Source organism: Protopterus annectens, chromosome 14.part0, assembly GCF_019279795.1.
Source record: "Protopterus annectens isolate FY-2018-M chromosome 14.part0, PAN1.0, whole genome shotgun sequence".
Taxonomy (NCBI): Eukaryota; Metazoa; Chordata; order Ceratodontiformes; family Protopteridae; genus Protopterus; species Protopterus annectens.
In genome coordinates, this window is record NC_056748.1 from 827,002,513 (window position 1) to 827,030,489 (window position 27,977).

The window sequence follows — 27,977 nt, forward strand, 5'->3', positions numbered from 1 at the left end:
TTCAATGCAAATCAAACTGTATGGCGAGAAGTTGAGAGGTATTAAGCAAAAGAAATTGACCAGAGATGTTCAAGATTTCAGATTGGGGAATATATTTGTTTGGCCGAGAACAACTGATAATCATGGAGCACAGAATGAATGTAACTACCGCTCGCAACAAAGGAAACCGGACACGGGGGCAGCAAGCAACTCAACATTAGCGCCGACTATTTTAAACACGAATAACACAGGCGAACTGACCAATGACAGAAGAGATGTCTTGACTGTGAATATTGACGAACTGACACCGCCACCTAATCAGCTAGCGTTACGGCCCACAGATGATTCCATCAGAATAGGGACTATCAGAAAAAATAATGCGGCACCTATCAGGAATATGGATGCCCCTTTTCCGATCAGGATCAACCCAACAACAAGGGGGAGATCAGAGAGTCGAGGTCCGAGGAAACGGAAGTTCTCAACAGACAGGTACGAAAAGCATACGAAAAGGAACTGGAAATGACTTTATTGGTTTTTAATTTCTCTAAATATAACCTGTCTGTATCTGATTTTTCACTTTTGAACAGAGGACTGAACTTTGTACCTTCACAATATAGCAGACTGTCAGAAACTCTGACAGATTTAAGATTATTTGGTAGAAAAGTAGCGTTACGAGTGTTTTTCAAAAATCAAGTGAATCAGGTGAGAATTGTTGATACTGGTTTCAAACGCAAAAGCACTTTTTCACCGGTTTTTCCACCTAATGTAGAATGTTTTGTAAAAACATGCAAGAAAGATATTTACAGCTTATATGCTTACAAACACGTTAAAAATAGATTTTTTAATTTTAAAGAAAGCTGAATATGATTCTTTGATGAATTTGAAACAATAATGACATTCTAATAACTAATGCTGACAAAGGGGGAGGTGTGGTGCTGTTAGGACAGAATACATAGAAACAATAGAAACCACTTTACATCAGAATGTTACATATGAGGAATTGACACTCGAAGGGGTCATGAGAGTAGTCAAGAACGTAAGAGAAGAATTGTATGACATCTTGATGTGTAGACAAGTTAGTAGAGAAATGTTTGACTTTCTACATGTAGAAGAACCACTTGTACCTGTCTTAAAGGGTTTGCCGAAGATACATAAAGGAGTAGAACCGATACCCATGAGACCCATAGTATCAGGCAGACAGTGGGCCACATATAACATCTCAATATTTATAGAAAAAATGTTGAGGCCACTTGTGAATGAGATTCACACTATTCTCAGAGATACTCAACATCTGTTGAAAGATTTAGAATCTTTTGATCTCCTAGAGAAGAGAAATGGGAAACTCCTCTTAGTTACATTAGACGTTCGAGATTTATTCACGTGCATTCCAAACGAGTATGGAATGCAAGCAGTGAGAGAGATAATGGTTACACAGAGCGATTTCTCAAGAAATAGGCAGATTCTAATCAATCAACGTTTGGAGTTAGTGCTGCAGTGTAATGTATTTATGTTTCACAACAAATACTATTTACAGACATGGGGTGTCGCCATGGGCACCCCATGTGCAAACTCCTATGCTAACCTAGTATTATATTACTGGGAGCAGAAACATGTATTCAACAGCGTATGGATGAAAAATATACGCATGTATAGGAGGTTTGTAGATGACGTGATTTTGGCATGGGATGGGACCATTGAAGACCTGAGGAGTTTTGTGGAGTACTTAGAGAAGACAACTACTTTTCTGAAATTCACATATGAACACTCCTACAATGAAATTAATTTCCTAGATTTAACCTTATTTTATGATGTTAACGATAGTTTATCTTTTAAATTATTCAGAAAGACATGCTGGAGGAATACTATTTTAGAATATAGCAGTATGCATCCTAGATTCATGTTCACTGGTATAATGAGAGGACAGTTTTCGAGGATAACTAGGATATGCAAGGATGCAGGTACAATACAAAAAGAAGCAGATAATATGGAAAGATTATTTATGGCCAGGGGTTACAACAGCAAGTTAGTTAAAGAGACAAGACATCAAATTATACCAGATGAGACCAGACGCAGAGACACACACAGTAATCATGGTGAGAAATGTATAGGGATATGGAGGTCAAGAGATAAATATACACCTACTCATCACAAACAGAACAGTAAGATCAATTTTTTTTTTTAAATATACAAATGATATCCATGAAATTAAGAAGATTATAAATAGACATTGGAATATTCTTGTTATTACAGACGACATTAGGGGAATAGTAGGTGACACACCGAGTTTTGTTTTTCGGACTTGTGATAACCTGAAAACAATTTTCTCTCTCAGTGTAAATGATGTAAAGGATGAAACATCTGGCATACCAGGGACCTATCCATGCAAGAATTGCAATATGTGTCAACATGTCAATGATATACAAGAATATCGACACCCTCATGGACATTTTTATTTTTCTCCAAGGACATATACAAACTGTAATACTAAGAACTTAGTTATTTTACATTGGCTTAACCAAGAGGAGGTTGAGAGAACGCATCTACAATCACATCTACGACATACGCAAACATAATGAGTTGAACGCACTGGCTAAACATGTAATTTTGAATCCGACACACAACTTCAAGTTTAGGGTCTTACAAAATATAAACATTAGCCCTAGGTTGGGGGATAATGATAAGGCTCTAGCGAAGTTAGAGATGGAATGGATCTTTAGGTCTGGGGCACACAGAGACCCGGGTATAAACAATTATGTCTCAGTAAAACCTTTTTTAGAATAACTGAATCAGTTGTTCATTGATGGCCAATTCAATATGTATACATATTTCAGTATATATATTTTTATTTTTATATGGTTTCAATATTATTGAATTTTATATATATTTTTTATTCTCCATTTTATCATCTTTTATTTTAATATATTCCTATATTTGTCATGAACATATTCATGACCATGTATTATACAACACGAATCCCTGGGCTACATCAAGGATCGATACATTTTGTATCTATTAGGTATACCATCAACTATTAACATGGTTTAACAATAGAAACTGGTCATCTAGACATGAAGTGATGTTTTTAAAATTATATCAGTGAGGTTTTTTGACTTCCTTTGTCTTTATATTTTGAACATGAGTCTCTCTGGTTATATAAATTGATAGCTTTATTTCTTGTAAATCTGATTCATGTATCTAGAATGAGACTCTAACATTTTGTTTAGAGGCTCCTTTTGTATGATTGAACAGTCAGTGATTTTATATTTGTATATATATACATATATTTTCTTGAGTTGTTTGAATATTTTGGTTTATTTGTTTCACCAAGATATTGATATATTATGTATATATACACATATATTATTCTTTTCTCCACATTCATGTCGATTCTGTTTAATACTGTGAATAACAAGATAAAACTATACATTATGAATTAATAACAACTACATATTAAAAATAGCAATGGAAATATATGACAGTTGATACATGTACAGTGATACATATGAGTCTTTGGGATAATAGATACAGGTATACACTTATATATTTAATTTTAGCATTTCATTGCTATTATATCTTATATTTTATGCTATATTTTATAATTCACATTGAATAATGTTTCTTCTAGGAAATTTATATAGATTAGGCATCCATCATGAGAAACCTATGTTTTACACATGGGTTTATTTGTCATAACATCACCATAAATGCATTAAGCACTTTAAATATTGGACTCACATCTCAACTATTTTATTGCCTCAGAGTCAGGTTTTGATTCAATTGCAGGTCCGTTTTGGCTATATTTTTATTTTTATGAACCTAAATATAAAAGAGAACTTCTATGTTACACTTACACAAAGGGAATATAAAGTCAGGTTTCTGCACCTCGTGCGTTGATTCTTTATATTCTCACATATATATACATAGATTTTTATATATATTTTTTATATGCATTTTTTGCACATTTTTTGCACATTTATATATTTTTCTTTAGTGTGGATGCACATTTATAGATATATTTAATATGATATGTTTTAATATATATTAGAATGAATTGTTAATAGCGGATATAATAGTAGATAAAAATAGACATACTGTAAGCGTATGAAAATCATGATATAGAACATGAACATAAGAATTGATTTGATTAAATATAGTATCTTATACATGAAATTGGCGACTAAATATCAAGATGCTAGTCAGAACTAATTTCATTGATATTTATTACATTTTTCATCTATTATGATACATTTTTCGTATCATTATAATTTTGTAATAAATATACAGAAGATGATTCTTTTCAATAGCAAAAACTGCACACATACACGTGACAACTCATCAGTTAAAATGCGTCAGAGTGGAATATGATTTAATGAGGTTTAACTTGCTTTATTTTATTAGTTTTAGGGGATATCTACACAAAAAATTATATGTTGACTAAAACATTATATGTTGACTAACTTATAATTATGCTTATTACCAGGTAATATTTGATTGTTCTTTTATGGATGGAATACTGCCTGAATATATGAAATGTAAATGTCATCGTGAATCCCTGAGTTGGAAGCTCAGTATATATACGAAAAAGGAGGCTTGTTTCCCTCAATCAGTTAAATCTGAAACTCTTCTGTATACTTAATTAATTATTTAATTATTCAATTGCTCAATGATTTTAAGCTCAATTGTAAGCATTGTTGGTATATAAGGAACAAGGATAGACACTGTTTTATTGATCTGAAGAAGCGTGCAAGCAGCACGCGAAAGCGCTTATCCCTGTTTGTTCTACTGCTTGGAATAAAGGAATTTCGTTGAAGAAAGTGTTCTCGTGGTGTATCCTGTTGTTATTTTTGTTAATTCCGAAGACCTGCAGCTGGAGCGTTTCTCCCTGTACCTGCACTGAAAATAGGCTCTCTCCTAGTTAGACTTTCCCGGTCAACAAATGTTAAATAAATTAAAATACAGTAAACTCTCATTTAATGGGCACCTATGGAGATTGGTAGATGCCAGTTAAGTGTAGTTTCCAGTTGCTTGGGAGACGCTGTGCAATTTTTTATTGGCTCGTATGCCAGCATATGAGCTAGTCAAAAATCACAAAGTGCAGCCACTTCTACTCAATGCAGGGCTGTTTCGCATTGAAGAAAAGAGACTCCACTTTGCCAATTTTGATTGGTTCACATACCGGCATACAAGCCAATCAAAAACGCAAATTGGAGCCACTACTATTCAGTGTGGAACAGCAGGCTGATGATCTCAGTGTTTCACTGTTGCAGTCAATCACACTTAGGTTATCTGCCTGCAGTTAGCCCTCAAGTCAGCCCGAATACCAGAGACTTAGTATTTCTGCATCGGATGCTGTCGCTCCAGGAATGACGTCAGGTCGTCAGGGGCATAAAAACAGGCAGCGGACGCCATTGCACCAGTCTTTCTTGCCAAGGAGCCCGAAGCAGAAGCAGTTCACAAGTGCCATTCGGCCACTACCTGAATTTTCGTTTACGAATTTAATAATCCTGAAGTCATCTAAAGCTAAGTACTCCGTTGGGGATCCTTTTTTCTTGCTCTAACCAATGTCAGAAAAAGTTAACAATTGTCTTGCCTGTGGAAAACAAATACCTCACAGAGATGTTCATTCTTACTGCGTCACCTGTTTAGGCCCAGACCACGACGTCCCTTGATGTCGGTTTTGTGCCTTATTTAGCGCCTGAACCATTCGTCATCAGGCTCTCTTTGTCGCTAAATTCTTTCACTCTCTATCTCCATATTCTGCAAATGGCTTCGGTAAGCCATCTGACTACCGATATTCTGAAAAAAATGTAAGGATAAATACAGAGACAGACCGCATAGGTCCAAAACTGCCGACAACGCTTCTGTTAAGCTAGTTGCCAGTCCTCTGGTACTCAGTGAGGTGCCTTTGCAGCCCCTGATGCCCGCTTCAATGGATTTGCAGGCCTCTACCGAGACCATTCGGTATGCCGCAAGACTCTTCAACTGTGGAACCTGCAGATGTCTCTACCTTGGATGGGTCCGGAGCCACTGAGCAGGCACCGGCTTCTGAGGCAGTTCTTCATTCAATTCATTTCAAGAATCCTACTGCTGACCCAGAAATCATTTCCCAGGGGCCTAAAGGTATCAAGGCTACTACAGCCTAGAATCCCACCCTTTCGTACAGGGATTCCAGAGCTTTGGACAGATGGGGCAAGAAGATATATACCTCTGCAACTCTTGCTATTAGGTTTTTGAATTGTCAGTTTCAGATGCTGAAGTAACAGCAACATATTATGGAACTTATTAAACAAAAAGTGGCAACCTTTTCCAGACAATAAAGAATTGCAGGAGCTTATGCACTCTGCAAGCCAAGTCAGCAAGCATACTTTGCAGTGTGGTTTTGACCCCCTAGAAGCATCTTGCCGGGCAGCAATCACTGACTCTGTATTGAGAAGACATGCTTGGCTGAAGAAGCAGACCTAGCCAGACCATGTCAAATCAAAGTTACTAGACGCTCCTTTGAATAAGGACTGTTTGTTTGGCACCAAAGCAGAAGAGGTTCTTAAAAAGATGGAAGAAAAAGCTAAGTCTATGCAGACTGTCAAGGAGTTTTTGCAACTGCAACCCCCTAGATTCAGTAGGCATTGCCCTTCCAAACACTGGTCCTTACCAGCCCCCTCAAGGCCTTCTCGGACCAGACCCAAGGGTAACAGACCACCCAGACTACAATCTCAGGGTATGCAGAGATCTAAGCAGTGGAGTGCCCCCACTCCTAAAGCAGGGAGTGGTAAGCCTCCTCCTTATGGAAACAGTTCACAATGACTTATTTACTTCACTTCCCAGCCCTGCCCAATTGCTTGTGTCCCTAGGAGGAAAACTTGCCCTTCATGCTAAAAACTGGATGTCCATCACTCAGGACCAGTGGGTCCTCAACATTGTATCCCAGGGGTACAGATTTTATTTCCATTCACTGGCAACCCCAAAAGGGTTCCCAGATCTTCCTCCAAACCAGTGGGCAGAGGCTCAAAACCAAATACTTTCCCTGCTCAATATCAGAGCTATTCAGCCAGTCCCTGTAGAACAGAGGGGTCAAGGATTCTACTCCAGACTCTTCCTGATACCCAGGAAAGAGGGCTCTTGGCACCCAATCCTGGACCTTTCAATTCTCAACACCTTCTTGGTAGTTCCAAAATTCAAAATGCTTACCCTGCAATAGCTTCTTTCCATGCTAGCCAAGGATGCCTGGTAAGTCTCCCTAGACTTAAAAGAAACCTATCTACACATCTCCATAAGGGAGTCATGCAGGAAGTATCTACGTTTCAGGGCAGGATCTATGCATTATCAGTTCTCTGCACTTACCTTTGGCTTATCTTCTGCATCCAGAGTATTCACAAAATGCCTGGCTCCAGCCATTGCATACCGCAGGCAGAGAAATACCCAAATTTACCTGTACTTGGACAACTGCCTGATTCAGGCTGACAGTCAGGAATTGCTGCTGCTGCATCTGACATTTGCGAAAAACCTTCTCACTTCCTTGGGGTACACCATCAATGAAAAATAATCAAAACTGGTACCCAGTCAAAAGATTATATTCCTGGGAGCAAGCTTGGAAACAACTTCCCAGATGGCATTCCTCACTTCAGAAAAATAAGTCTGTCTGACAGACTACTTCAAAAAACTGGCCACCAGAACCCAGCTATCCGCAAAAAAAATACTGCAAGACCTAGGGTTCATGGCCTCATGTATACTGCTAATTCCATAGGCAAGACTGCATATGAGGAAACGTCAATGGTACTTAAAAAGTCTTTGATGCCAGCATTCTCAGGACCTGGAAACTCATTCTTGTCATACCCTGTCTAAGGACAGAGTTCCTTTGGTTGGCAGAAGCATGCAACCACAACAAGGGACTGCCTTTTACTCAACCCCACGCCTCCCAGATCCTAACCACAGACGCATCAGACTTTCCCCTGGGGAGCACACATGGACAGCAAATTTGTTCAGGGCCACTGGAGCCCAAGTCAAATTCAGCTGCACATCAACCAAAAACAGATGTTAGCTGTACAGAATGCACTGACAGCTTTCAGATCCCTACTCCTCCCAGGACAACTGCTAATAAAAACAGACACCACAGTTATGTGGTACATCAACAAGCAGGGGGGAACCCATTCTTACCCACTCTGCAGGTTAGCCATGGCTCTGTGGAACTCTGTCTTGGACATTCAAGTCCATCTGCAAGCTCAGTTCCTGCCAGGCAAACAAAACTCACTGGCAGACTTAAGCAGACATCTCCTAGACCCCCACGAGTGGCAATTGGAGCCCAGCACCTTCAATCTTCTGATTCAGAGATGGGGGACCCCGGAGGTGGGTCTCTCTGTCTTCCCATACACTCATCAGCTCAACAAATTCTGCACCAGGACTCCTCACAGCAGGGCCTGGAAAGTGGATGCCCTATCTTTTCCGTGGGCGAGTCTCTCAATCTATGCCTTCCCCCCCTTTGCCCCTTCTTTCAAGAATATTACTCAAGATAAAACAAGACAGACCAAGGACAATTCTTATTGCTCTGGATTGGCCATGCCAGCACTGGTACCCACTCCTACACACCCTGGCACCTACGCCAGTAACCAACCCTCCACTCTCAGCAGGAGGGACAGATTTTGCACCCTCAACTGCAAACCATAAATCTTGCAGTCTGGCTTATTCCTTGAGTTCTCCACCAGCAACCCTAAGCAAGCAGGTGCTGGACGTCATTCTTGAAGCCAGAATACCTAGTACAAGAAAATCCTATGCTGATAAGTGGAAAAGGTTCTGCTTATGGATTCAGTGTAAAGGAGAGGACACAATACTGCCCTCCCTGCCTCTAATCCTGGATTACTTAGCATATCTACTCCACCAGGGCATGTCCTTCTCCTCCATTAAGATACATGCCTCAGCCATTTCTGCTCATTACAACACTCAGCCACCTCTCTTCTCGCTTCCTCTTATCAGACAGTTCCTGAGAGGGGCAAACAATTTAAGGCCACCAAGGAGAGCACCCACCCCTGCTTGGGACCTTAACTTTGTACTGGGAAAGCTCACGCTTCCCCCCTTTGTACCTACTACGTCAACAGAGTTAAAATTTCTCTCTTGGAAAACAGCCTTGTTTCTAGCCATCACTTCAGCTAGAAGAGTGTCTGAGCTACAAGCACTGATGGCTCTGGAGCCCTTCATTATTTTCCATACTGACAGGGTTTCCCTCAGGACTAACCCCTCCTTTATGCCTAAAGTGCTGTCCAGTGTGGTTCTCAACTAACTAATCAATCTATTTGCCATCCTTCTTCCCTAATCCTCAAAATAAAGGGGAAGGGATCCTGCACTCCTTGGATGTGCACAGACAGTGCAGATTCTGCTTTGATAGGACTAAGTCCTTCAGGAAATCTGACCAGTTTCTAGTCAGTTTTGCAACAGGGGCAGAGGGCAAGGCCATTTCAAAACAAACCATTTCCAAATGGATAGCACACTGCATCCATTTCTGCTACAATTACCATGGGAAACCAACCCCTCAGGGGGTCAGAACACATTCCACAAGGGCAAAAGCTACCTCTACAGCATTTCTCAGAGGAGTCCCTACCAAGGGACATCCTGGAAGCTGCTACCTGGAGTTCTGTACACACCTTTACCAAGCATTACTATCTTTTCCAAATCCAGGGCAGGTTTTGCTACTGCAGTCCTGCAAGGCATACTAGCCACCCCTAACCCTTTTTCATTGCCTCCGCCCTTCTTAAGCTTTGGGAATCTACCCAAGTGTGAAGACTGCAACAGTAAAACATGAAGAACATAGTACAGTTGTGTACACTTACCATAAATGTAGATGTTCAAGTGTATTCACTATTGCAGTCCTGGTTTCCCTCCCTCCAGCCCCCTTGTTTTATCTCTCTCTCTCTCCTCTATTTGGCTATTACTCACCCCTTCTGGGGTATTAGTATTTACTTTTTACTGGTGGTGTTTTCCCCACCATAACTTAGCTCCCTATCGGGGGGCTCCTGATATTTGGGGCAAGAAAAACTGATGTAATGGCGTCTGCTGCCTGTTTTTATACCCCTAGCGACCTGACGTCAGTCCTGGGGTGACAGCATCCGACGCAGAAATACTAAGTCTCTGGTATTCGGGCCAACTGACGACTACCTGCAGGCAGATAAACCCAAGTGTGATGACTGCAACAGCGAATACACTTGAACATCTACATTTATGGTAAGTGTACACAACTGTACTTTCTGCATTGAGTTGAAGTGGATCCACTTTGCAGTTTTTGATTGGCTCTTGCACCAACATACGAGCCAATAAGAAATGCCGGTTGCTTGGGAGTGCCGGTTGCTGGAGTTCCAGATAACGGGGATTTTACTGTATTGATATAGCGCATAGAAAAGATTGATATGCAGAAATAGTAGAGACTGGTTATTGTAATAAAGTTTGGAATGAGGAAAATGGAAAAGAATGCAGAAGGTATTAAGGAAAAAATTAAGTTTTAAAAAATGTATTAATTTATTTTTTATGGAGGCTTAATATGAAATGTAAGCAAAAGCCTGATTGTGCAACATTTGTAAAATAGAAGATACTATGGGACATTTTATAAAACGTAAAAGAGTTGAAGCAAGTTTATTATTATATGAAGTGTTTAAATGTGGAGTTGTATTTTTTATGAAAAGGAAACAAAAGAGTTAAAAATAATTGATAAAATAGTTTTATTTGGAGTATGTGGAAAATCTGATGTCAAGTGATTGTGCATAATCAACAGTGGAATATGAATATTTTAATAGAGAATATAAAAATAGATGTAATGTGATCCTATCTCGCCTACATTCTCTACAGATGGGTTCGGAGCCGATCCTCGGCTCCGACTCTGCAGCTATACAATAGAACGCAGTCTCTTATTGGCTGAGTTACCTCATATCCTAGGATGCACCACTACTGCTTCCCCAGATCTCATTTGCCGCTTCTGAAGCATAGACATGGTCTCGGACTTGGCTGAGCTAAGTGCCTCTTAGTCAGATTTTTTTCTGTCTAGTTTTGTGCTAAAACTTACCCAAAAGCTGTTTTAACAGCTACTTGTTGTTGTGTGACTGTGCATTTGAACTTTTTTGTGGTAAAATTTGTATTTTTTTTGTGTGGTAAGTGTTCCCGTTTAAGTTAGAGGGGCCTTGCCCTATCCTAGGCGTTTTAGTTAGAGTCTAGGCTGTTGTTTGTGTAGTTTTTTGAAGTTTAGTGTATTTGAGTTAGCCATGTTGAAGGAACATAGACCATCAGGTTTTAAAAAATGTTCCAAATGTAGTTATAAAATGTCCATTACGGACGACCATTCTTTGTGTGTTTATTGTCTGGGCCCGAAGCACCTCCAGGAATCCTGTAGCGTTTGCCACGCTTTTTCCTCTCGCGTCCTCCAAGAGAGGAAAAATAAGTTTGATTTTGAAAGGGCTTATTACCCCTTCCTTTGAGGAAGCCCTATCTTTTTCTTCTTCCCCTTCGAGGAAGAAAAAATCTTCGGCTCCGACCAGCCCGTCGGATCCGGCAGCCAAAAAGTCACGGCAGGCTTCTCCGTCGGCTCCACGGACTTCGGAGCCAAGGGCGGAACGGTCTGCCTCGATGTCTCCAGCCTCGACTCCTCTGGCTTCGGAGTCGAGAGCTCGGGCGTCGAGAGGCGAGTCATCTCCATCGGTTCCACTGCCTTCGGAGCCGATGAGGGTTGCCCGCTCAGACTCTTCCCCTTCGGTGCCGAAGTCCCCATCGGCTCCGAGGGAAATTGCAGTGGTAGTGGAATCTCCCTCGGCGCCGATACTTCTCGAACCCATACGGAGCCGGTCCCCCAGTCTTTCGGAGCCGGCGGAGAAGTCGACTCGGACCCGGTCGGTCTCTTCTCGGTCGTCGAGGATGTCTGATTCGGATGTAGACAGGGTGCTTCAAAGGCTTTTTCAGTCTCCGGTCTTTGCAAAATTGATCTCGGCTCCAGCCCAGTCGGCTCCGGAGCCGATTTCCCATCCTGCTATCTTGTTTCCTCCTCCAACAGCTTCGGCGCCGTTGGAGTCAGTGTTGGTGGAGCCGGTGGAAGTTGTCGGGTCGGTTCCGACCCTAACTCCAACCCCGCCCTTCGGGTCGGGGTTCGGTACGCGGACCTCCTCTGTCGGCCCCGGGGGGGACGCTGCGGGAGTTCCGACTGCTGTTGTGGCCTTGGGGGTTGAACCATCCCAGGACTCTGGGGGTCTCGCCTTCAAGGCCATGAGGAGTGCCTTGGCCAAATCCTCTCTGGCCACTTCTACCATCTCACCACCACCTTCCCTTGGCACGGAGACTGGCTCCTTTGCAATCCCCCTGTCTCACGACAGCGGAGCCCTTGGGCCTGAGGTTACCCCCATTGGGAATTCCCTTCTTCCTGGAGGTCCCTCCGAAACGCCTTTGGAGGAACCTCCGAGGAAGAAACAGTGCAAGAGGAAGCACGTCGACTCCCCTGATGAGTCTCTCACCTCGGATACCGACCTCGATGATGCGGAAGGGTCCCCTAAATCGTCCTCAGATGATGTATCCTTTGCGGACATCTTGGAGGTCCTTAAGCAACGAGGCGACTGGCAGTCCAAACCCCTTCTGCTGAGGAGTCGGTTTTCCTCAAGGCCTTCGGGGCTCAGCCCTCCGCCTCCTGGGTGTCTCCGCCTTTCGATGAGCTTCTGGATTTGATCTCTTGAAGGGCGTGGGAACACCCGGATTCTGTTGAACCGGTGCCAGCTCGCCCCAATAAATTCCTTTCGGCTCCCCCTGATAAGGACTTTCTTTCGAAAGGTGTGGCTGTAGATGCCTTGGTGGTGGCATCTGCCACCCAGCAAGATGTGGCAGAGGCTTCAACGTCCGTCCATCCTCCTAATAAGGAGTCTAGGAGCATGGATCAGTACGGGAAGCGTACCCTTGCTTCAGCGACCTTTACATTAAGGTCTCTGAACTACTTGACTCATTTCACGAGACTGCAGAGGGATCTGGTCAAGGAGCTTTCGGATACCCTCTCCGGTAACTTACCTGAGCAGTTGGCCCAGACGGTTAACTCCCAGTTGGCTACCCTGTCCTCCTTATCCAACTCGGCCATGAGGCTCATTTCTTATGCAGCCGAAGGAGCGAGCAGAGCGGCGGGAACAGGTGTTGCTCTACGGAGACAAGCCTGGCTACGCCTGTGTCACTTTGCGGAATCCTTTAAGTCTTCCTTTGCCGACGCCCCCTTTGATGGGTCCTCACTGTTTGGACCCAAGGTAAAGGACACTTTGACTCGCTGCGAACAGGAGGGTAAGACTTTAACTGCCGTAGGGGCCTGGTTTTCCACTCCCTTCAGACCTTATCCCAAGGCTCGAAGAGGAGGGAAAATGTGGTTCCGTAAGTCTCAAAAGCCTTACTCGTCGTAGCAGAGCGATTCCCCTTCTAGAGGCAGAGGAGGGGGAAATTTTTCAGGGAGACGCCGTCCCAGAGGCGGTGGAGGCCCCCGCAACACTGGAGACCGCGAGTCCTTTCGTGGCTCCTCCTCCTTCCAGCATCCCTGAAGGAGTACCCGACTGTGCAGCTCCGGAGCCAGTCGGGGGTCATTTTTCGAGGCACCTAAAGGCCTGGGAAAATATCACTCAAGACCAATGGGTGCTCCGAATCATCGCCGGAGGTTACACCATTCCCTTCTCTCAACCACCCCCACCATCCCAAAGAATTCCGGACCCGCCACCCAGTCAGTGGGATCTTGCAGCCAGCGAAATATCGAAGCTGCTTCAAAAAGGAGTCATCCAACCTGTCCCCGCAGATCAGGCCGGATCAGGGACTTACTCAAGATTCTTTTTGGTACCAAAAAAGACCGGGGACTTGAGGCCCATTTTGGATCTCAGCAAGTTAAACCGATTGGTGAAAAAGTCCAAATTCCAGATGGCCACCTTGCAATCCATTCTCCCGCTTTTGGAGAAAAGTGTTTGGATGTGTTCCATAGATCTCAAAGACGCCTGTTATCACATTCTGATAGATCAGGCGTCAAGGAGACACTTGCGCTTCAGCCTGGGGAGACAGTCATTTCCAGTTCCGTGCACTGCCCTTTGGTCTCACCACAGCCCCCAGGGTGTTCACCAAATGTTTGGCGGTGGTGACTGCTCACCTGAGAAGTCTAGGATTCCAGGTGTTTCCATACCTAGACGACTGGCTCCTAACTGCCACCTCCAGGCATCTACTCTTGAAAACTCTAGCAGCCACTATCTCTCTAGGCAACTCCTTAGGAATCACCTTCAATTGGACAAAATCCGTATTGCTGCCATCGCAGTGTATTCTGTTTATTGGTGCAGAAATAGACTCAAGGCAGATGCGAGTCTATCTTCCTGCGGAAAGGATAGCAACGCTGCAGTCTCAGGTTCGGGCATTACTCCTCAGACGTCGCGCTCCAGCGAGAATGGTCCTGCAGCTGTTGGGTTCCATGTCAGCCACCATTCTTCTGGTCCCCTTGGCAAGGTTGCATATGAGGTTACTCCAGTGGCTCCTATCAGTCCAGTGGTCTTATCAAGACCTTCCCCTCAGTCACCACATATTGATCACAGAGACGTGCAAACAGGATCTTCGTTGGTGGCTTCTTTCCTCCGACCTGAATCTAGGGCGACCCTTCGTTCCCCCACTCCCCTCGGCCACGTTGACTACGGACGCCTCCCAGACAGGGTGGGGGGGACATTATCTGGACAGGTCAGTCCAAGGCACGTGGCACACCGACGAGATTCTTCTCCACATCAATATCTTGGAAATGAGGGCGGTGCTTTTAACATTGCAAGCACTGCACGATCACCTCCCCCAGGGTAGGATTGCCATTCAGTCCGACAACATGTCAGTAGTCTGGTACTTAAACAAGCAAGGAGGGACTAGGTCTTACCCCCTTTGCAGAGAGGCCATGAAGGTATGGGATTGGGCGATTGCTACCAAACGTTTCCTAGTGGCAACACACATTCCGGGGAGATCCAACGTGATAGCCGACAGACTGAGCAGAACTGTTCTCTCCCCTCACGAGTGGTCCTTGAACGACAGAGTGGTAACGCAGATTTTCACGAGATGGGGAGCTCCTTGTTGCGATCTTTTCGCAACTCCCCTCAATGTGAAATGCCAGCAGTTCTTCTCTCTCTCACCCCAGTTCCGGGGGAGATCCCCAAGGATGCTCTAGTCCAAGCTTGGCCCCCCAGTCTGCTATACGCTTTTCCACCGGTTCCCCTTCTCCCCAAGGTGGTTCAGAAGGCGATTCGCTTGGAAAGCAAAATGATTCTAATCGCCCCATACTGGCCTCGTCAAGTCTGGTTCCCCTTTCTTCACAAATATGCATTGGAGGGTCCCTGGTTCCTGGACCAAGTTCTGGACCTCTTGACGCATCAGTCAGGACAGCTCCATCAGTCCCTCCATTCACTGAAGTTAACAGCTTGGCTACTCCTCTTCCGACCATAGTTAGGAGCCATTCTTTCGACCCTGAAGTCTTGCATATTTTGTCCTTGGCCCACAAGACTTCTACTAAAAAGATGTATAGCAATAAATGGAAGAGGTGTGCTATTTGGGCCCAACTCCGAGGATTAGACCCTATGACAGCCTCGGTGTCAGAGGTTCTGAAGTTTTTAGCTTCCCTGTTCAACCATGGTTGTTCGGTGTCTACCATCAAAGTTCAGTTTGCTGCTATTTCTAATTTTCACGAGAGCGTAGAACCACCTTTAATGAGCAACAAATTGTGCAAAGCTTTTATTAAAGGAGCTTGGCTCCTACGGCCCCCTATATCTCATCCTGCACCACCGTGGGACCTTAACGTGGTGTTAGGTGCATTAACCTCATCTCCCTTTGAGCCGGCAGCAACCTGTGACTTAAAATTTCTTTCTTGGAAGACTGCTCTTCTAGTTGCTATTACTTCAGCCAGGCGAGTTTCAGAACTTCAAGCCCTATGTGTCAAACCACCATACCTGGTATTTCACAAGGATAGAGTATCTCTTAGACCAAACCCATCCTTTATACCAAAGGTTTGTTCTAACTTTTGTTTGCAACAATCACTGGAATTACCGTTTTTTTCCCTAAGTATTCAAACAGAGCTGAATATACCATTCACAGCTTAGACGTGCACAGACAATTACATTTCTATTTGGACAGGACACACCAAGCACAAAAATCAGATCAACTGTTTGTGTCCTTTTCGGATAGTAAATTGGGCAAAGCTGTCACGAAAGTCACTATTGCCAAGTGGATCAGAGACTGTATCAGTCATATTTATCTCATTTCAAATAAGGAGCTTATAGTTCCAGTGAAAGCTCATTCTACCAGGGCTATGGCCACTTCGGCAGCCTTTCATTCCAAGCTCTCTATTAGTGACATTTGTGCGGCTGCTACGTGGTCTTCTCTACACACCTTTATTTCTCATTACAAATTGGATGTGGCATCTAGGGGTCGAGCTTCCTTCGGTTCCACAGTTCTCAGGAGCGTTTTCCAGTGAGCCACCCAGGAATTAGGTGCTAGGGATGCTGTCCCATCTGTAGAGAATGTAGGCGAGATAGGATCACATTACATCTTTTAGTTATGTACTTACCATAACTTTAGATGTATGGGATCCATCTCGCCTACATTCCTAATAACCCACCTTCCTTCCCCCTGCCTCGTAGACCGGAAGAGACCGGACGATCCGAATTCAACTACTTCCTCTCTTGAAACACCTGGCAATGTTATAACAGCAGTCTATGTGTGTGTGCATGTGTGCGGACAAACAAGATCTGGTGAAGCAGTAGTGGTGCATCCTGGGGTATATGAGGTAACTCAGCCAATAAGAGACTGCGTTCTGTTGTATAGCTGCCGAGTCGGAGCCGAGGATCGGCTCCGAACCCATCTGTAGAGAATGTAGGCGAGATGGATCCCATACATCTAAAGTTATGGTAAGTACATAACTAAAAGTTATGGTTAAAAAGGTGGGGGTTAAATGATTGAAATATGATTGTTTAAATATTTAATTTTGATAAGAATGTAGATATTTAGAAAGCACTACTGACAAATCTAAAATAAAGTCCCCAACTCTTATCAATGGGTACTGTGGGATCTTTTACATCCAGCTGGGCTACCATCAACTCAGGCACATGAATCCTCAATTTAATGTCTTCTCCAAATGACAACACACTCAGGAGTACAGCACCCCCTTATGCAGTGCAGCAGTCCATCTACCTGCAGTGGGAATAGAACCCACAGCCTTCTGCACCAAAGATGAGTGTGCTGCTTGTTGTGCCATTGACACTGCTTGTGCCTTCCATGTATCAGAGGATACTGAACTACAGTAATGTTTATATCCACAAACAGGGAGGAGATTGGCCGACCCTCTTGTGCAGGCTGGCCATGACCCAGGCAGACCTTCTATTCATGAAACCAGTGTGGTCTAGATTCATTGTCAGACCATCTAAGCAGGTCGGGGGTAGACCCACACCAATGAATGCCACACACAGATTTTTTTCCAGTAGTTGATATATGAGTGAGTGCTGCATCCCAAAGAGGGACATATTTGCAGCCTCAAGCAACAAACCTTTCTAGAAGCTCTGTCTAGGAGTGTCATACAAAGATGCTTGGGTAATGGATCCCACCTCCATTAACTAGAAATGTGTCATCTTTTATGCATTTTTTTCTGATGCCCGCAAGCCCCAGTGTGATCTGGAAAGTAATGGAGGAGGGGCCAAGAATGCTCTTTATAGCACCCTTTTGGCTCAGGCAGCTCTTTTTATTCCTTCTCTTGCAAATGTCTAAGGGAAGACATTGAGTGGACAGCCTATTCCAAAACATAAAAATGTTCATACACCCCAGCTAAGAGACTTTTACAGTTCCCAGCTTGTATAATTTGATTGTCCTTCTATATCAGTGTTGCAGTATTTCTTTACAATAAGGATCCCCTGCCAAGGGCAGCCCAACATCCAGCCAGTATACAAATGCCTTTAGGTTGTAAAGGGTACACTGTACATAACACGTGCTCCCCACAGATGGCATATGGCATAAAGGTGACATCCAGGCATACCATTCTCAGAACTTCTTTGCCTCCAGTCCAAATGCTGTCTTCGATCGTCAGTCTGCACGCTCACTCATCTGCTGGTTTCTGTCTCTTTCAAGTAAGTGCGTCCATGGGTTTTTTATTTTAATTATCTTATATTTGCTTTGTTTCTGGTTGTTTGGTTTCATGTCATCCAGAAAGGGAAAATAACCTATGTGGGAGACAGATTCCCCATAAAGATTGTCACAGACAGTGTTTGTTCTGTTTAGATGCTTCCCACAACCATACATCTTGCGAGATTTGTCAGTTCTTTGTCCCCAAGATATTGTGGAGTCAGCTTTCTTCCCTCGCCATTCCCTTTACCTTGAGAACCAGCAACTTAAATTGTTGGCTAAGGATACCATGGAAGGATCTTCCCAGCCCGAGGGCTAGCCGACTGTTAAGAGAAAGAGTAAGAAAGTCTGGTCTGATTCTTCAGCAGTACCACTTCCACTGGATGTCTGTCTTGAGGCTGGTGAAAACCTGCAGGAGCGTCCAGTTTCTTTCTCAGATTCCTGTGCCGTGAGTGTTTCGGAGGCTAGCATGGACCCAACACCACACACGTCCATGGAGGTTTTGCAGACGTCCACTTTGGATGTACAGGGGGAATTGAGCCTAGTTATTACTGAAGGGGGCTAGATGTGTTCTTCGGATTTTAGTGAGAGAAGAGGTTCCGACTACAATTAGTGAGTGCCATCAGGGGTCAGAGCCTCCAAATTTTTTTCAAGACTGATGTCTCTCACAAAAAGAAGCACAAGACTAAACATATTTCAAGTGCTCCTAAAGATCCTCAGAGTGAATGGCAAAATTTCACTCAAGGCCCGTTTAATTCCCTTATGGCTCTTAAGCGTCCACATGGTGTCTCTGTTCCTGCCTTGCCCCCCAGTCTTCTACTCCTCTTAAAAGAACCAGGAAGCAGGATTCTTCTGAGGAGGATTATGCTGATTCTGACAGAGCCCCTGACATATTCCTTCGCCTCTTGACTACTGTTTTGAGATGGAAGAGTCTATCAGTCCTGACTGTCCTTTTGAGGAGAATTCATTTGGTGATATTGTTCCCAGAATGGTGGAATTTTTTCAAATGAGACTGTGCTAAGGTGTATGATCAGAAAAGGTGCTATGAGCTTCTATAAATAGGGTCTCCTAGACCCTCTGCTGTTCCTCCTGTTGTTGCAGCCTTTCTGGATGCCTTTTCCACTGCATCTAAGGCTGCTAACTGCTGACTCCTAACCTCCTGCTCTCAAAAAAAAAAAAAGTTTTATGAAGTGCCTGAGGACTGCATTTGTCTTTGTGTCCCTTTGCTGACCCCTCTGTGGTGTCAGTGGCCTCAGATAAGCCTTCCAAATAGTTGCTTTCCACTAAATTGCTGCCATCCGATAAGGATAGCAGAACCATGGAGATACTGGGTAAGAAAGTGTATATGCTACCCTTGCCTGTAGAGCTGTTAAACTGTCAGACACACAACTCTATACATTTTGGCTCTTCTCTTCCAAGCCTGTCAGGCTATTGCTATTTTTGATCTTTTTGATTCTAAGGGGAAGGCCTCTGCTTTTGATTTGTTTGGGACATCCTCCAAGTAGCTCGCCATTCCATTAAGTGTAGCTATGAGGCAGCTGATGTTTCCTCTAAGGCTTCTGCTTTTGGATCTGTTTTGAGGAGGTATTGCTGGCTCAGACTTCAGCCTTTGCCTGATGATATCAAGACTAAACTGATGGATGCTCCTCTGGATGCGAAATATTTGTTTGGTTCTGCTGCAGAGTTGTTTAAGTCCCTGCAAGAGAAGGGCAAGACCTTACAGGAGTTGAAACAGTTGTTTCTCCTGTGCCCAGGTTTCAGAGGAATAACCCTAATAAGCCTGCTTTTGTTCGTAGATGGTCTCACCCTTCCCCCAGAAGTAAAAAGGGTGGTAGAAGGGCTCCCCCATCTAAGGCTTACCCAAACAACTCCTTCTCAGAAGGGTCCTGTTCCTGACAAACCAGGTGCTGTGTCTGAGTACCCTTGCCTTGCTCTTCTGTATCACATTCCTCTTTCTCTCCAACTCTGTCCCTTCCTATTTGGTTACAGATCACCCAAGACTCCTGGTTTCTTTGCATAATTCACCAGGGTTGTTATATGGTTTGGAAATCTCTTTGCCCTTTTCTAAACATTCCTCAGACTCCTCAGGAACAAATGCCCTTTTTTCCAGAGGTGCTTCAGGGCCTGTTGGCTCAGGGAATTATTCAGGAACTTCCATTTACTCCAAGGAGGAAGATGTTTTAATCCAGAATGTTCTTGGTCCCCAGGAAAGAAGGCACCTGGACACCCATTCTGGATCGATCTCAGCTAAACACTTTTTTGAAGGTCCCTTCCTTTTGAATGCCGTCTCTTCAAAACCTTGTTTCCTTTGCTACTTCTTCAGGCTTTTCTAGTTTCCCTGGATGTCAAGGATGCTTATCTACATATTCCTATTCATCCCCTTTTCAGGATGTGTTTTTCCGTTTCTCTCTTGCTTCCTGGCATTTTCAATTCTCTACTTTGCCCTTTGGCCTCCCTACTGCTCCAGGGGTCTTCACCAAATGCTTTGCTCCTGTCATTGCTTTCTGCAAACTAAGGGGGCTACGGGTCTTTCCCTACCTAGACAACCTGCTTATTCAGGCCCCCTTTTCAGAGATACTTCAGCAACTGCACTTTGCTATTTTTCTCCTGCAAAGCTTGGGGGTTGACTATAAATTCCCAAAAGTCTTTCCTGACCCCCTTCTCAGGATCGTGTTTTTGTGGGTTGCAGGATCCAGACTTTTCCAATGCTCGTTTCTATGCCTCCTCTCAAGGCATCAACTCTCATTGCCTTCTTTTAGTCCCTTCTTCCTCTGGCTTCAATCACAGCCAGAGAATTTTTGTGAGCTCTGGGTTGCATAGCTTCCACCATTCCTATGCTTCTTCTAGCCAAGCTCCACATGAGAAAGCTCCAGTGGTTTCTAAAGTTAGTTTGGCTTCAACGCTCTCATCCTTTAGATTTTCTAGCCCCTCTTCTTCCATGCCTCAAGCAGGAACTTCATTGGTTGAGTCATTAGTTGTTCTTCAATCCAGGGCTTCCTTTTCAACTTCCTCTCCCTTCTCAGGAGCATTTCACAGATGCCTGGAACACAGCCCTCTACGCTACAGGGCCTTTGGTCACTTCGGCAAAAGAAAGACCATGTCATTGTCAAAGAGGTGAGACCTCTTTTGCTGACTGTTGAGGCTTTTCATTATGTTTTTCTTCCAGTGCCCCTCAAGATTCTCGTAGACAATAGCACAGTGATGTGGAATGTCAAAAAGCAGGAGGGACAAGGTCTTATCTCCTATGCAGGTTAGCCCTTCAGGTTTGGGCGCTAGATATCCCGTATCAGATGACCCTTTAGGCAGTTTAGATTCCCTCAGATCAGAACATTATGGCAGATTCTCTGAGTAGGTCCATAACACAGTTCCACAAGTGAATGCTTCACATGGATATGTTTCTGGACATTGTCCACCAGTGAGGTACTCCTCAAGTAGATCTTTTTTGCCTCCCCTCTCAACAGACAGCTTCATCTATTTTGCGCCATAGTCCCATGCACTCTAGCCTGGAAGGTGCACACCCTCTCTTTGTCCTAGAAGATGTTTCTTTACACCTTCCCTCCTCTTCCTCTCATTTCAAAAGTCCTTTTTAAGATTCAACAGAATGCTCCAAAAATCTTGCTGGTGAATCACTTTTGGTCCAGACAGCATTGGTTCCCTCTGCATCTAGCCAAGGGCAGTCATTTACTCATATACGACATGAGATCTCTCATCCATCCCCACCTGTCCATTCTTCAGCTGACATTGTGGGTGATAGGGTTTTGATCCCCTTCAGACACCTTTTTTGAGGATGTGCTTTGGGTCTTGCAGGACACCAGGAAACCCACTGCTAGGAAATCTTACTTATCCAAATGGAAGAGATTTTCTGTTTGGTATCTTTCTCATAACCTGGATCTACTTACTGTGGATGTTCCTTTGGTTCTATCTTTGTGTGAATTGCTCAATGGTGGGTTGGCATATTTTTCTGTCCAAGCCCACCTGTCAGCTATTTCTCTAGATTTGAGACCAGTTTCTTTAAGGTGTCCTTCACATTAGGCCTCCCAGGAAGCCTGTCCTTACTTCCTGGGATCTTAATTTTGTTTTAGAAAAATTGAATCAGGCTTATTTTGAGCCTGCTGCTTCAGCTTCCTTACAGCATTGTTTTTGGAAGACCGTACTTCTGTTGGCCATTACTTCTGCCAGATGGTTGTCTGAGCTGCAAGCCCTTATGGCTGTTCCTCCCTTTTTGGTTTTCCATAAGGACAGGGTATCCCTTTGTACTAATCCTTCTTTTATGGCCAAGATGCTTAATGAGTTGTCTCATAATTGCTGTTTTCATTTGCCCAGTTTTTTCCTTTCTCTGCAATCTGCTAGTGAGAAGGTTTTGCACACCTTGGATTTGCATAGACAACTCCGATATTTGGATAAAACTAAAGCTTTGCATAAATCTAAACAGCTTTTGTTTCTTTTCATCCTTGGTCTTTAGGGTTGGCTATTTCCAAGCAAACCATGTCTACATGGATTTCTAAACCCATTTTTTTTTTTTATGGGAAGAGCTTTCCTACTGTTAAGGCTTATCCTACTAGGGCTGTGCATTTTTCCAGGGCTTGGTAGTAATTCTATTTTTGAGACAGCAACCTGGACTTAGCACTATAGGTTGGATGTGATCTCTAGGTCTAGAGCTGGTTTTGCTAGGGCCATCCAACAGGGCTTCCTAGAAGACTCTGCTGGCCCTTACTACTCCCAGTTTACTTCCTGAGCTGTTGCATTCTCCCTATTGTAAGGAGTACTGCAGCAGTGATATGGAAAGACACAGTATAAGTGTGTAAAATCTTAACATAACAGTAGATACCCTTCTCTTCACTGTTGCAGTATTCGTTCCCTCCCTCATCCCCCTGGTCCTTCTTTCTGGATGTGCTTGTTAGCTATTTGTATCCTTAAACTGTCATTCCTATTGGGGCTTTTCAGTACTGAGGATGGTACATCCAGACATCGCCTTTATGCCCAACACCATGCATGGGGAGCGCATACATGTGACATACAGCAAGCACTTTACAACCTAAAGGCTGTTGTATACTGGACAGACATAGGGCTGAGCTTGGCAGGGGATCCCTATTGTAAGGAATACTGCAACTGTGAAAAGGACATCTACTGTTATGATAAGATTTTATACAACTGTACTTTTTTTATGTCCATCAGGCGCCCAGTTTACCAATGATGAGCTTAACATACTTAGGTGACTAGGAAGCCTACCATGAGTAAATCCTACTTAACCAAATGGAAGAGGGTTTTCCCCCAAATCCAATAAAAGGAATGAGGACTCCATTACAGTGCAGTATTTAAGTGAGCTGTTTATGGAATTGTCCTGTGTTTCTATTAAGGTACATATTTTGGCCATTTTAGCTTGCCTTCTCTTGCATGCTCCACTGGAATATTTGCATCCTCGCTGAATACGTCCTAGAAGTGGTCTTGCAACCATCCAGAATAAAAGTTGCTCCTTTTTGTCCTAGAAAACTGAGCCATTCACTGTTGAGCTTGAAATTAAGAACAACTTTGTTGATAGCCATGCCCTCTGCAAGACGAGCAACAAAACGTTGATCCCTGATGTGTAAAGGACCATTTTTATTCTTCCACACAGGCAGAATGCATCACAGGATAAACCCCTCCATAAAAAATTAGAGATCGTGCTGTCAAACAAGCCTTTTAGTTACCAGTCTACTTTCTCAAACTGCGAAATGAGGGTGGTAAGGAAGATGCTGCATTCCCCTTGCTGAAGATGGGTAACTGAGGTATTGTATACACAAAAGTAAGGATTTTTGTGAGCTCTAACCAGTAGTTTCCTTTGCAGTAAGAAAAAGGAGAAGGGTTATTCCATTTAGGTGGTTGCCCTATTTAACCCTTTGTTAAGAAAGAGTACTTTTGAGTCCATGAAGTACGAGTACCACTTGGGTCTTACTGAAAAAGGTGACTACTCGGTTGGATCTCTTTTCTTTTCCTCTCCCCCAGGGCAAACGATGGACTCGCTGTAGCTATCCTGCAGGGTATGTTGCAACCTAGCACTTCATTTCAGTTCCCTTTCCTGTCATGTGTTCTAGGAATCATCTTAGATTTCAGTGGTGCAGTATTCTGAACTGATCTAGACTACTGCAGCAGTGATTTAAATGAAGAACATAGTACAGAACTAACTGTAGTAGTAGATTACTATTGCAGTACTGTATTCTGGACTAGGATGGGGTACCGAATCCTTATGCTACCCACCCTTCAAGTTTTCCTACAAGGTCCCAGGCCTTCTCTGGTCTAAGTAGAACCAGGGAACCCTTTTTCTTGTACTTTTCCCTTCAGCTTAGACTTTGAGAGGTTCTATCTCTCTCTCTCTCTCACTCTCTCCCTTAATCTTTAACGTTCACGGTAGGTGCCCTATAGTTTTCTTAGTAAGAGAGTTCTAAAATGGCTAGGGTGGATGTTGGTCTTATACTGGGACTGGACAGCTACTAGTGCTGGAGGAAGAATGTATTGAGTTCTGTAAGTTAGCCATTTTGCAACTGAAGTCCTGTTAGTCATGCCTGCTGTATCAGTGATCTAATCAGACAGTACCTGTTAAGTTATTGCACAATTGTACTTGCTTTTTAGATCAGTTAGTTATACATTAGTATATCAATTAACATTTGGACATCAGATATTTTTTTTTCTTCATTTGCAAGAAGGTTCTTACTGGAGACTAAGTAGTGAAATATTGGGCACTGGGGGGCAAGTGCCTATATAGTTGATATGTAATATCGGAACTGCATTATCTTGGGATATGTATCCTTACCCAAATGTGTTAACTATAAATAAATCAAATTACTGTAATTATGGGAATAATAACCCCTTCAATTTTGGTGTTCGGGGAAGACTCATTAGATCAAATGGTATATATGCTAAGAACCTTTTTGTGATATTCTGAGTGTAAGGGATAGTAACCAAACTAAGACACGAGATGCGGATTTAGAAGCAGGTAATTGGCTATATATATATATATATATATATATATATATATATGTGTGTGTGTGTGTATGTAAAATTAGTATAAGATAAAAAAGCTTTTAACTTCTGGTAAATCAAGTTTGTTTATGGGAGTGAAGTACCAGGCCGTAAAAAGACAACTCATAATTTTCTTTAGGGAGATGGCTTGGATAAATAATGGAAAGTATCAGAGCCGTATGGTGTATATAACTGCATGTGCAGAAGATTAAAAACATAAATTACATTATAAAAACGCAAATTAGATTTGCCTTGTGAAGGTTAAAGCAGTGGGTGTGCCTTGCTGCACCCACTTGTTCTTGTGAACTGATCCAGTGAGACAGGAGAGGAACACAGCAAGACTTGCTGTAAAAAGTAATTTGTTATTAATGGTAATTGTTCCTCAGTGCTCAAGAGATTGTTTCAGGTGGTATAATCCATGGTCAGTTGCAACAAGTTCTAGTTGACAGACCACACTGCTTTGCTAGAAATGGTCTTCACCTGTCTCCTCTAGGCTTTCAGATCCTGGCAAAGACACTTCCTTCCCCCATAGTGCCTTTTTCTGACATAAAAAAATGCACTCAAGACAAACTCAGGGTTATGCTGCTTAGTGGTAGGAGCTGAAACAGAAAACTGCACTCCCTGAAAGCTCTCCTCACCTTGGAAGATGCTGACATCTGTGCAGTCACTGAGACATGGTTCAAGGCCGCAGAGAGCATCCCAGCTGTGTGAGGCTACAATCCCTTTAGCACATTCAGACTCCAAATTGAGTGTGAAAAAAAGCAAAGGTGGCGATGTATCCATCTTTAGTGAAGCCAAACTGCACTTCGAGACTGGTTAATTAATGTGTCACTCTTGAGCTACTCCAGGTCCAACTAACTGTAGGTAAAGCACCCTACCACATCATTGCTAGCTGCAGGTCCCCCACCATGATGAACCAAGAGAAGCACACCATCTACCTGGACTTACTAGAGTCACTCACTATACAGCCAGACACATTGGTCATGGGAGATTTCAACTGTCCTTCCTATCAATTGGGCAACATACATGAGCACAGATATTCTCGCATTGAGTTTCCCGGACTCTCAGTACAAAGGCCCTGGAACAGCTTAGTCTGCCCCGTCCCCCCCAACAAGGGGCTCAAATGTTGTAGACCTAGTACTCACCAACATGGAGGGGGGGTCACTGCCCTACCCCCTGTGTGTTGGTCTCACTGGTAAGGTCAGACCATAACTTGTCTCGTTTGAAGTAACTGTCAGACCGGACACCCCCACAGGAGCAAAAAAACTGAAATTTCTCCAACGCAAACTACAGCCTCCTAGGTGATTGTATAAAAAGTTTCAAAACCCTGCTAACACAGCCAATAATGACTCCTTTGCATAATGCAAAGGAGTATACAAATGCCCTGTATAGCCAATTAAACAACTGTATGAACTTAGCTGTACCTGACCACATCAAAACCAAGTCTTCCCAAAAAAACAGGCCACCCTGGTGGACCTCAAGTATAAATAGGTTATGTAACAAAAATAAGTAACTGATGTCTAAGAACAAGAGGGACGTCACTCAACAAAAGAATACACTCCACAGCTTGAAGAAGCAAATCAGATACTTTGTAAAGTCCTCTAAAGCTAGTTACAAAGCTAAGTTAGCATCCCTATCTAAGGATAATCATAAGGCATTCTTTAGCTACATCCGAAATCTAAAAGGGAATTCCCAACTACATGCCAAACTTATAGTAGGCTATACCTCTCATATTGAACCTGAGGAAATTGCCAATTTGCTAGCTGACAGAATTGGTGCAAACTTCACCCCCCCCCCCCCCCCCCCGCTGTCACCAACAGCCATACCCCAAAGCATAGCTGACACCAGTCCTATACCTAGTATCTCCAAAGGGCATGTCATGTCTGCGCTCTCCAAGGCCAAAAACATGGCCTCTAAAGGACCGGATAACATACCTAGGTTCTTAGAAGGTTAATAGCCTAATGGTCCTAGAGCCCTTACAGGCCTAGCCATATTTATCCCAAGTTACCCTGGTTATCTGTGGTTAGCCAAGAGAATGTCACAAAGGGTAAGGGTCTATTGTAGTTAATAATGACTTCCTCTGTCCAGGACAGGCATGTGTACCACCCCAGGAGTGAATTTGCGGTCACCCATCCAATGATCTAGGTTGCATTTGAAGATGGTTAGGAAGGGGCTCTGTTACAGAGAAGTGGCAGTTTCTGGGAGATGCATCTTTCTCTCCAGCATGACCTGTTAATGTCAGAGCCTAGGTTTAGGTCCTTGGAGTGAGTGACCATCGTACAGTTTTATTTACGCATGTGTAACTTTTCCATCAAGGCCAGGTCAGAGACTGTCTTGTAAGTCAGGCACAGGTCACAACTTAGCAACCTGTAGAAGACAGAATACAGTGTTAGTGCTTCAGTCTTTCCGCATAAGACTTGTTTTGTGCATCCTGTCATTTCTTGGTGAGAAATCTCTGTGGTCTCTCCAGTTGTCGCAGGTATGTGTTGAGGTACATGCAAAAGGCAGCATTGTACTCAATTATGAGTCTGATAATGGCCAAGTATAATGGAATTCTCATTAAAGAATGGCCATCATACCACACCAGTATGATTATCTAAAGCTGTTAGTTCATTGAAAATGTCAGTGTTGTGAGAAATGCCATTAGGAAACTACTGAGTCTAAGAATTTTAAGACCCAAATACACTCGTTATGAAAACAAATTAACAGAAGAATAATTTCCAACTTTTTCCTGATGTTGGCCTTGAGTTTAGAGAAGAAAATAATAAAAGGGAGCAGTTCCCGGACTGATGCCTGAGAGAGTGCACTTGTGACTGGCCTCTCTGTAGAGGCGGACTTCCCAATTCTAACTTCCTGGGTTATGTCTGTGAGCCAGCAGGCTATTCACCGGGTGACATAAGGGTTTGTACCCA

The 27,977-nt window shown here is 43.5% G+C and overlaps 1 protein-coding gene across 1 annotated transcript in view; it reads left to right on the forward strand.

Moving 5' to 3' along the window:
- The window catches only part of TM9SF3 (transmembrane 9 superfamily member 3), a 1,446,273-nt gene that overhangs the window by 1,130,243 nt on the left and 288,053 nt on the right, over positions 1-27,977 (forward strand). The gene's annotated exons all lie outside the window — the stretch shown is intronic.